Genomic DNA, 9,794 nt, shown 5'->3' with positions numbered 1-9,794 from the left:
AAATCATCACAACTTTCTTGGTATTGGCGGTTAGGCATTGGTATTGCTCTGTAGATGGAAGAGGAGAGGAAGCGCCATCACCTGCCCCACATATTGAAGGGTAGTCCAGTAAAGGATTCCAGGGGGCGTGGCCCTGTCCAAAGCCTGGGGAGGTGAGGGCCTAGGGCACGCCCCCTATTGGTGACCCCAGGGGAGTTCCTAGTTGATGTGCATCAGCAGGACTCCCCCTACTGGAGATTGACCCTTCCCGGACTTCAAGCGGACAGGCTGAAGTCGGATATAGTCGGTTAGGACCAATGCCTAAGCCAATACCGCTCATCACCTGTAACCAATAAAGTTGTGGCCTTATTTAGCCCATTAACCTTAATAATTGTGTCATGTGTCATTATTTCCACGGGTAGGGGGACTGGTCATGCAACGCCACTCAGCACAAAATAAATTGAAGATACAGCTCTCCCTCTCCCTCTCTTGCAGCAACAGGTCACAATCCATAGAGTACCAAACTGACCAGCCGCTGCTTGGAGCGGGGGAAGGGAGAACAGCCACCTTTTCAAACATCACTTTTAAGTTCCAAAGAGATGGCTGAATGGCCCGCAAAGGCAAGGCAGAGTCCTGTGGCCCCTTAAAGGCTAATGCGTTTATCTTATCAGACGCCATCGATCGTGGGCACAGCACAAAGAGGAGAGTGGAGGGCCTTTTCTCACAAAGTGCAGCCGAAAGGTCAGAGCATGCGAGGGATTACATTGCAGAGCATCGAGGGAATCAAGGTCGTGCCCCATATATATATGATCTTATCTGAGGGAGTGTGACCTAACTGGCAAAACAAGATGCATATAGAATACGAAAACAGCTCACAGGGGACAATGACTTTCCGTAGCAAAGCAGCCCAGGCCCAGCTCTGCCTCAGCCTGACGCTGCTGTATTTGAGAAATGAATTGCAACTCAGCAGATTCGCCCTGCAGCCTCCTCCCCAAAGCCGGTTGTTTGTTTGTTTTGGATCAAGCCTGTTACTATCAAGGACAGCCGTGATGCAAACCATTTAAGCTGCATCCCAAGCGCTCATTTTCTCTACCCTCCTGCACGCATGTGCAATTTAGTTTTTGTTTGGTGCTACGTTATGTAATTTTGCGGTTTTATATTGTAAACTGCCCTCTGGTCCTCAGATGAAGGGTGGGATAGAAATTGGAAGAAGAAGAAGAAGAAGAAGAAGAAGAAGAAGAAGAAGAAGAAGAAGAAGAGGAAGAAGAAGAAGAAGAAGAAGAAGAAGAAGAAGAAATGGGAATAATAGCCCTGGTCAAGCTTACTGGGCTGGGTTTTTGTAAAGACTGGGGATGGATGAATCTTCTCGCTTCCGCGGGAGGCAGTGATAGCTACTCTTAGGTTCCCTCACTTTCTCCTGTTTTCCCAATCTTAAATTCCATTCACCATGTTGATACATCAGCTTGTGAATTTTCTTCAAAATCCTCATGAAAATTCAGCAGCATTTCACTGAACATTTCTCCTAATATTCACATTTAGCTGTGCAATTTTGCGTGACGTACCCCTTTTCTTTGGAGTAAGCTATTCCCCACTCTGCCACCCCAGTAACATAATGGATTTCTGTAATTCGTTTTCACTAATACGTGTGTTTTAATGCACACTTTATGGCTGTGTTTCCGTTTGCATCTTACTTTTGGGAAGCACAAATTGCCCAGGTTTGCATTAAGAAGCAACCTGTACCATCTTTCTCCTGTATACCTAGGAAGGATTAGCAAGTTATCTTTGTGAAGTGCTTTGACCATTCAAAAAGAAGGTGGATTGAGAGAAAGAGACAGAGACAAGCTCTTGTTTGCTTTGAAAGCTTGAAAAACAGGCAAACATAATTTTCTCCTGTTCTGTGCCTGTATTGGTGTTCTACTCTCTGCAAATCGATTTCCTTATGCCTTCAAACTGGAACTGCCCACTATTTCTAAATCCTCCCATTGCTCCGCTTTTGGCAGTTTGCAAAAGATGTGCCACTTTGCAAAAGACTGCCTTTCCTTGCTTTATCCTACATATCGCATGCCTGCTTTCGTTTAAGAAGGCTTAGCCTGAAGTGTGTGATGGAAGATTAATTGAACAAATCTCAGAAATGGCTTTTTGCATGTTTTGCGTTTTATCTTGTTTTTAGAATCTGTATTTATTCTTCCTTTTTTTGTTACAGCTTGTATCTTTGGCAGTTTATCCAGTTCTAATTTTTCCTCACACTGCTTTAATAGCCTCTGTTTGTGAAGCTGGTTAGGAACAGAAGAACACAAGAACAGACCAAGTACCCTTATTTTCCAGGGACAGTCCCGGATTAACAGAAGCCGTCCTAGTTTCCAATTTGATCCTGGAATGTCCCTATTTTCTTTTCTTTCTTTTCTTTTCTTATTTATTGATTCCAAAAAGAAAACAGTCAACAAAAACACTTTAACACATTACAAAAAGATGTAATAGTTTCATAATACATATCTTCTATGGCGACTTCCCATCACCCCAGTATGATTCCTTAGTGCTTCTTGGTTTTTCGCACTTATCTTTATCACTAATAATACATCTTAGTTCTCTTAAATTTCTACGGTTTCCTACTTTCCTACGGAAGTCACTCCAGGCCTGCCAACGAGTTCAGGTTTTCGCAGTGCTCCCTGAGATACTTTCTATACATGTCCTAAAGCTAAAGGTAAAGGGACCCCTGACCATTAGGTCCAGTCGCAGACGACTCTGGAGTTGCAGTGCTCATCTCGCTTTATTGGCCGAGGGAGCCAGCGTACAGCTTCCGGGTCATGTGGCCAGCAGGACTAAGCTGCTTCTGGCAAACCAGAGGAGCACACGGAAATGCTGTTTACTTTCCCGACGGAGCGGTACCTATTTATCTACCTGCACTTTGATGTGCTTTTGAGCTGCTAGGTTGGCAGGAGCAGGGACCTAGTAACGGGAGCTCACCCCGTCGCGGGGATTCGAACTGCCGACCTTCTGATCAGCAAGTCCTAGGCTCTGTGGTTTAACCCACAGCACCACCCGCGTCCCTGTCCTATTCCCTCATAAATGTTTGTTCAGTCAGGTCCCTTAATTTTCCCATCATTTTTGCTAATTCTGCAAACTCTAACTGTTTTGATTGCCACTCTGGTTTAGTCGGTGTTACATCTCCTTTTCAGTTTCTAGCTATTAGAATTCTTGCTGCCATGGTGACATAGAAAAATACCTTCCTCCCCTTTTTTGGTATATCTGTGTCTATTTAAGGGGAAACGGGAATTGTAGAACTGAATATTCCTGCATTGCAGGGGGTTGGGCTAGATGACCCCAGGGTCCCTTCCAGCCCTGAAGTTCTATTATCCTATGATATAAAAAGGTCTTTAAGAGCAGCCCCTCTGAGTGTCCCTTGTACAGTCATACCTTGGGTTACAGATGCTTCAGGTTGCGTGTTTTCGAGTTACGGATGTGTCGAAACCCAGAAGTACCGGAACGGGTTACTTCTGGGTTTCTGTGCTCGCGCATGTGCAGAACCGCTAAATCATGCTTTGTGCATGTGCAGAAGCACCGAATCACAAGCCACGCATGCACAGACCCACTGCGGGTTGCAAACACTGCGGGTTGCGAACGTGCTTCCTGCATGGATCACGTTCGCAACCTGAGCGTCTACTGTATATGATTTGATTCCAGAATGTCCGGCTTTTCCTCAGGGTCTGGAGTTATGTGACCCCTGAGCCAAGGAGATAAGCAACTATACAACCTTAGAAGACAGTGGAAGGCAGACGTGTATAGGGAGGTTGTTTAACGTTCAATGTTTTATTATGCTTTCATATAGTTTGGAAGCCATGCAAAGTGGTCGGGGCAACCCAGTCAGATGGGTGAGGGATAAATATAACAACAACAACATAGGACGTCCCTATTTTCATTGGAGAAATGTTGACGGGTATGCAAGAACAGCCTCCAGGATCACGCCAATGGCCCATCTAGTTCAGCACCCACAGAGGCCAACCAGATACCTGTGGAAAACCACCTCCTCCTCCTATTTTTGGTGCAACGTGCATAAAAGGATGGCAGTTCTGCTTCCCTCTGTGCCTCCACACCTGAAAGAATTTTAATCCCTGATTCGTTAAAAATAACGGCGGTGATGTAGCTTACCCATTTGCAAAGGGGTGCTGTCCTGTGTGCCGTCGTGCACCGACTGATTTTTTTTTAAGGAAAGGACTTATAATAGTGCTTTGCTGTTTTTGCCATTTGCATTTTAATATATTTCTTTTTTTATATATTGTTTTAATTCAGTTAGAGTTTAATTACTGTTTAGTGTCTATCTCATAGAATCAGGGATTTTGTTTTAATGTTTGAAGTTTTATTCTCTTTTAAATGTTCTGATGAAAGCCGCCCAGAGTGGCTGGGGAAACCCAGCTAGATAGGCAGGGTAGAAATAATTTATTATTATTATTATTATTATTATTATTATTATTATTATTATTATTATTATTATCATCATCATCATCATCATCAAGTTAGAAGGGGCCATGAGCATCATCTAGTCCAGGTGTGCCCAACTCCCAAGAGACGGTGATCTACTCACAGAGTTAAAAACTGGCTGTGATCTACACCCTTTTGGGGCTTTGGGTCAAAGTTGTTGAGTTTTTTCAGGGAGGAGGTAAAATGTTGAGCTTTTTTTAGGGGAGCCACAGTTGTTCAGCTTCTTGGGGGGAATGATCTACCATTGATCTATCGCAGATGTCCAGTGATCTACTGGTAGATCACGATCTACCTGTTGGACATGCCTGATTCTAGTCCAGTGATTCTGCAATGCAGGAATCTCTTCGCCCATTGTGGGGCTCGAACCCACCCCCCTGAGATTGTTTTTAGTTTCTTCTATTTTATCTGTGCTGTTTTAATTTGCGTAAGCTGCCTTGAGTCTATTAGTATTATAATAATAGTGAAAGTGAATTGAAGCAGGGGATCATGGGAATCAGAGTTTCTGCCGTGAGCACGAAGAAACAGAGAGAAAAATGGTGCCAACATCATTTCAGTGGCTGCTCCAAATTTGTGGGAAACCGGGCAAGATTGCCATTGCAGGTGTTCGTGCTGAAGCAATACCTCAACCATGATGGGACCTGATTAGAGGCCTCCCCGTGAAGCCATCGTTAGGTAACAGCACCTCAGGTCACCTGCGGTCGGAGAAGGATATTTGCGAGATAGTAAATATTTGAGGTCCACACTCTTTGCGGCCAACAGGCCTGGCATGGAAGTAGGAGAGGCCTTGACATTTGCAAGGGGAAATGCAAATCTGGGACATCTTTGGTTGTGTTTTGCATAGCGAATGTCAGCCCAGCGCAAATCCCCAGCTGCTTTGATTAGGAATTTCAGTGAACCCGAACCGCTATTCCAACCATGCCAGGGAGTTTGATACAGAGAGACAGGCACAGAGGAATAGCCTCTGTTCCTTTCATTTCAGACACCCCAGTGGAAAACAGGAGGGATGCAGCCAAAGAAATTCCACGGAGAGAGAGGAGAGCCACCTCACCAACCCCACCAGCTGCCCCGTCAGCTGTTTTAGGCAAGATCCCTCCCTGGCACCTCTGGGAATCTGGAGTCTCCAATGGGCAGCCAGTTGCTAACCCCCGATACAAATTGATTCGTGAGTCATCCACTCTGCTTTTGATCTGCTTCCATGTCACGGCCATATTTCTTGGTCCTTGGCTATGCCAGGACCACAAACACAATGGTTACCATGGCCAAGACAGCTGGCAAAGTTCATCCAGCAGCCTCTGCCCATCTCTAGACAAGATTTCTAATGCAATTCTGGGCTGTGTCAACAGAAGCTACAGTCTCCAGATCAATGATGTAATGATCCTGACCAGCGCTTGAAAAAAATAAAAAAATGTTTAGGGGTACTCTCATTTTCCTACTCATATTGAAATACTGCCCCTCATTGAGGCCAAACTTAGATTCACAAAATGTTTAGGGTATGTGTACCCCTGTGTACCCCCAGGGGGGGAAAGGACTCATCCTAACTCCCAGTCTGTTATGCCTTGGTCAGACCCCACCTGGAATTCTGTGTCCAGTTCTGGACACCACAATTTAAGAAGGATGTTGACAAGTTGGAATGTGTTCAGGGGAGGGTGACCAAGATGATGATGATGATGATGATAATAATAATAATAATAATAATAATAATAATAATAATTTTTTATTTATATCCCGCCCTCCCCAGCCGAAGCTGGGCTCAGAGCAGCTAACAACAGTAAAAGTAACACAGTTTACATAAAATCACAATCAATTAATTGAAATACATTCTAAAATCAGTTCATTCTAAAATCAATTCAGAATCAAATTAATGGCAACCATTGGGCTAGAGTTCTATGAGGATTACAGAAGGAGGAGGTCAGACTGTGCCTTGGCCAAAAGCCTGGTGGAACAGCTCCGTCTTGCAGGCCCTGCAGAAAGATGTCAAGTCCTGCAGGGCCCTAGTCTCTTGGGACAGAGCGTTGCACCAGATTGGGGCCACGGCCGAAAAAGCCCTGGCTCTGGTTGAGGCCAGCCTAACCTCCCTGTGGCCTGGGATCTCCAAGATATTTTTATTTGAAGAACGTAAGGTCCTCCGTGGGACATGCCAGGAGAGGTGGTCCCGTAGGTACGAGGGTTCTAGGCCGTATAGGGCTTTGAAGGTTAAAACCAGCACCTTGAACCTGATCCTGTACTCCACCGGGAGCCAGTGCACTTAGTAAAGCTGATGAAGGGCCTGGAAACCAAGCCTGATGAGGAACAGTTGAAGGAGCTGGAATGTTTAGCCTGGAAAAGAGGAGACTGAGAGGAGATAGGAGAGCCATATTCCAATATCTCAAGGGATGTCACATGGAAGATGGAACAACCTTGTTTTCTCCTGCTCTGGGGGGTAGGACTCGAATCCATGGTCTTCAAATGACAAGAAAGGTGATTCCAACTAAGCATCAGGGTTAACTTTCTGAAAGTAAGAGCTGTTCAACCATGGAACGGTCTCCCTCTGGAGGTGGTGGACTCTCCTTCCTTGGAGGTTTCTAAGCAGAGGTTGGATGGCCATCTGTCATGGATGTTTTAGTTGAGATTTCTGCATTGCAGGGGGTTGGACTGGGTGACCCTCAGGGTCCCTTCCAACTCTGCAATTCAAAACAATGGATTCAAATCAGAAGAAAAGATATTCCAGCTAAACATTAGTTGGGACTTTCTGATGGCAAGAACAATAGTGGAATATGCGACCTTGAAAGCTGGTGGGCTCTGCTTCATTGAAGTTTTGAAAGCAGAGGCTGGATCTGTCATGGATGCTTTAGTTGAGATTCTTGTGTTGCGGGGGGTTAGACTAGATGATCCTTGAGGTCTCCTCCAACTCTACAGTCCTTTGAGAATGCTGACTGGAGGAGACCTCCGAAAGTTCACCAGACCGTTTACAGTGATGGCCCAGGATCCCCTCCCAGCCTTCCACTTTATCACCTCCATCTCCCCCTTCTTGTACACCCTCCAGGGAAAGGAGGAAACCAGTTCAACTTGGCATGATGAGAGGACAAATGGTTATTTCTTGGGGTGCCAGAGTTTTGTGGGTGCAGGACACTCGTAATTCTTGGGTTTGGTCAAAGTTCGAATTCATTGAGGTTTGACTGAACTGTGCCAAAGGCTGCTGGATGCAGTTTCTGTGAGGAGCTGAGCCAACCTGACAGGGTGAGCTGAATGGAGAGCGTTAGGAAACAAAGATGGTCCATCAAGCAAACCATCATAAGAGAGTGAAGACTGTCAGGCGAGGAGGAGAGCGTTGCCTCCTCCAGCTGTGCGCTGGTGGCAGAGTCCACAGGGGCTAGGATTTCAGGGTGAATAATGTAAGCGAAGAGGGAAAGAGTGTCCGTTTTGCAGGTGCTTTGGGGAGCGGGATGGAGGGCGGAGCAGCATCTGGGCTGGCTGGGGCAGCCTGTTTTATGCCGCAGAGAAGATCAGACAGGATGTTTGACATTTCTCAGAATCTGACGCTACAGCGACGGGAAGAACACGACGTTCCTAAGATGCGAATGCTCTGCACTTTCTCCATCTAATGCAGGTTGTAAATATGTGCAAATAAACCATATATCTTAAAGACACCACAGACTCCACTGTGCCTCAAAGGAAACACAGGCCCTGGTAAGCGTACCAGGACCCTGGAATCTTGCAACGCTCAGAGATTGGGGTGGTGTGGGACACTATGATTCATCTCCTGCCTTCCTATGCAGGGAAAAAATATCGGCGGCGTTCTCCCTTCTTGCTTTTGCAGGACCAAAATAAGAATAACAAGAACAGTCGGGTTTTGGCAATCTCTTCGTTGTGCAGAGACAGAAGAGCAGTTTGCTTCCTCTTGCCGTGAGTGTAATGACAGCTTCTCCTGGTGATCAGATCAGACCTTGCGTTATCCCATTGACCTTCTTAAGCGCACTGTGCTCCTTGGCAAAGAAGTGAGACAACATTTGTGTGAGCTGCTCTGTGCTGTGCAGGTAGTGGCTGAAGGATGCTGTCAGCACAACAGATGCCTAAGAGATGACAGAACAAGCTGTGGGTATTAGAATCAGCAAGGCTGCCCCCCCCCCAAGACCAGAGTCCACTTTAAGCCGATAGAAGAAAAAGCATCGAGTCAAATTTAGTTTGCTATTACAGATAGGTAGCCGTGTTGGTCTGCCATAGTCAAAACAAAAAAATTCCTTCCAGTAGCACCTTAAAGACCAACTAAGTTAGTTCTTGGTATGAGCTTTCGTGTGCATGCACACGAAAGCTCATACCGAGAACTAACTTAGTTGGTCTTTAAGGTGCTACTGGAAGGAATTTTTTTGTTTAGTTTGCTATTGTGATGCAGAATCAAATACTTCTTCAAAGGACATCTAGCCCAACCTGCTGGAGAACCACTCTTTTGGTAGCCTCCTTAATATATTTTTTTGTTTGTTTGTTTAAAACAGAGATTGAAGCTCTTCGAAATAAAGCAGAACTCGTGTCACCTGCTTCCCTTGCCTCCTGAGTTTACAATGCTGAGAATCCCATTATGAACTGGGTCCCTGGTAGGTTTGAAAAAATGCAGTGTGGATTGGGGTGTGTGGAGGAGAGATGCCACCCACCCACAGAAATAACTTCTGCTTGAAGTGCTTTTGTGCGCAAGTTTGCCTAACGCATCTCTTGAGGAGCCTGAGATGTTCTCAGTGCCTTTGAGGCTCCGGTTAAGTACCAATTGCCATGTTCCTGAAACACACTTAGCAGACAGAAGTGTTTGTTTCCTTCCATCGCTGGCGTATTTTATTATCCTTCTGGTGTATAATCGCATCCCATTCGGGCCGTTTTCATCTTTCTCTTAGACACGGCCCCAAAAGAGAGAGGAAATCTATAAAGGAGGACAAAGGAAGGCACTGCAAAAGAACAAGGGAGCCGCCAGGGATAGGCCTTCAGCCTCGGGGCATCAAGGATCAATGGGAACCTGTTGTTGTTGTTGTTGTTTAGTCGTTTAGTCGTGTCCGCCTCTTCGTGACCCCCTGGACCAGAGCATGCCAGGCCCTCCTGTCTTCCACTGCCTCCCACAGTTTGGTCAGACTCATGATGGTAGCTTCGAGAACACTGTCCAACCATCTCATCCCCTTCTCCTTGCGCCCTCCATCTTTCCCAACATCAGGGGTCTTTTCCAGAGAGTCTTCTCTTCTCATGAGGTGGCCAAAGTATTGGAGCCTCAGCTTCAGGATCTGTCCTTCTAGTGAGCACTCAGGGCTGATTTCCTTCAGAATGGATCAGTCTGATCTTCTTGCAGTCCATGGGACTCTCAAGAGTCTCCTCCAGCACCAGAA

This window comes from Podarcis muralis, chromosome 6 (assembly GCF_964188315.1).
Source record: "Podarcis muralis chromosome 6, rPodMur119.hap1.1, whole genome shotgun sequence".
Classification (NCBI taxonomy): Eukaryota; Metazoa; Chordata; class Lepidosauria; order Squamata; family Lacertidae; genus Podarcis; species Podarcis muralis.
Note: the sequence above shows the minus strand (reverse complement) of the source record.